Here is a 1,398-nt window from a genome sequence, read left to right as displayed (position 1 = left end):
TCCAGTATTTCCATTCCGTTCCACTTCAATTTCTCAGGTGAAGGAAGACCAAGTTTCTGGCCGAAATTTTGACCAACTATGTCAGGGATGTTGTCCCAGAAATTACCTTCTGACTGAAAGCTGTCATTTTCATTCTCACCGTCCAGTTCATTGTTATGCCCATCACCATTACCATCTTTGTCTTTGCTAAGCTTTCCTGAATTACTCAGATCAGTACTACGGTGTTGATTAGATGAAACCTCTGAACTAGCCCCATCAGAAAGCATATCTACCGAGGGAGAATGATCATTAGAGTTTTCTTCACCTTTAGAGTCCTCCGTAGTACTGTTTGGAAGTTCAATATTCTTAGGTGGGGTATCGCTGAGTGACTTTAATTGTCCAAAAGCATACTCTACAAACTGACGTGCTGGCACAGCTTCAGAGTCAACAAGATTCTTCAAAACTGATTCGACTGCTTCAGAGTCAACAAAGTTTTTGAGAACTGACTTAATTTCGTTTCTTTGAAGGATCTCTGAAACAAACGGGAACCGCCACCACTTCTTTTCTTCTTCAACTTCCTCAAATCCCTTGTACTTAATCTGAAATTTAAAATCGGTTAAGAAAAAGACCAAACTATTAGAGAGACTAATTTTTTGGGTTTAGCATATACAAGCATGTGAATTAATGGAGCATCAGGCTGCATGATAACTTGTGCTTATTTGGATGATGTAAAAGGAGTATATTGTATTTTTGGAACTTAAGTTGATTCTTCTGTAAGCAAGATAATAATAGAGGATAAATTTATCAGCTACACAAATAAGCAAACATTCTCGGAGAAAAAAAAGCTTTGACAGCATAAACTGACCTCCAGTTGAACTTTCCCACCACCACCAATTCCATCTAGTTCTACTAGGACCTCGTGCAAGTTCCCTTGGAAGGAAAAAACCAAATAAGAAACAAGAAATTAAAGACAAAATCCGTAAGTTAGGCATTCAGTAGACTCATCTGATGTATCACAACTTGCGTTAACTAATCCACATTTCCACAGTTGATTGCTTTAGTCAGAACATATCTCCAGATTCTCATTGCCTAGGAAACAAGAAGCATTTTATAGGAAAACCTTCTCTTTTTTTTAGTGTAAAAGTTTTCAGTTTGATCAAGTCTAAAGTACTACATCGTGTCATAGTCCTAGTTTCTGTTTCTGGGTTCTCCAACAGGGTCACGAAGAACTTGCTGATTTAGAAATCTCCAACAACAACACAGACTTTTTTCCTATGTCTAACTCAAACTGATAAATTGAGTAAATGTCAAAATTTAATGGGTGAACTAATTCTCACCATCACAAATGTCTTCCAGGTTGATTTCAGAATTCCCCATCCGCTTATGCGGGGTAACAAGGTTTGCATCCCAAGCTGCAAT

General features: G+C 37.8%; 1 pseudogene; it reads right to left on the bottom strand.

Annotated features, from left to right (window-relative positions):
* The window catches only part of LOC104728134, an 8,155-nt pseudogene that overhangs the window by 4,256 nt on the left and 2,501 nt on the right, over positions 1 to 1,398 (bottom strand).

This window comes from Camelina sativa, chromosome 11, assembly GCF_000633955.1.
Source record: "Camelina sativa cultivar DH55 chromosome 11, Cs, whole genome shotgun sequence".
In the NCBI taxonomy this organism is placed as follows: domain Eukaryota; kingdom Viridiplantae; phylum Streptophyta; class Magnoliopsida; order Brassicales; family Brassicaceae; genus Camelina; species Camelina sativa.
Note: the sequence above shows the minus strand (reverse complement) of the source record. Positions and strands in the feature narration are given on the sequence as shown.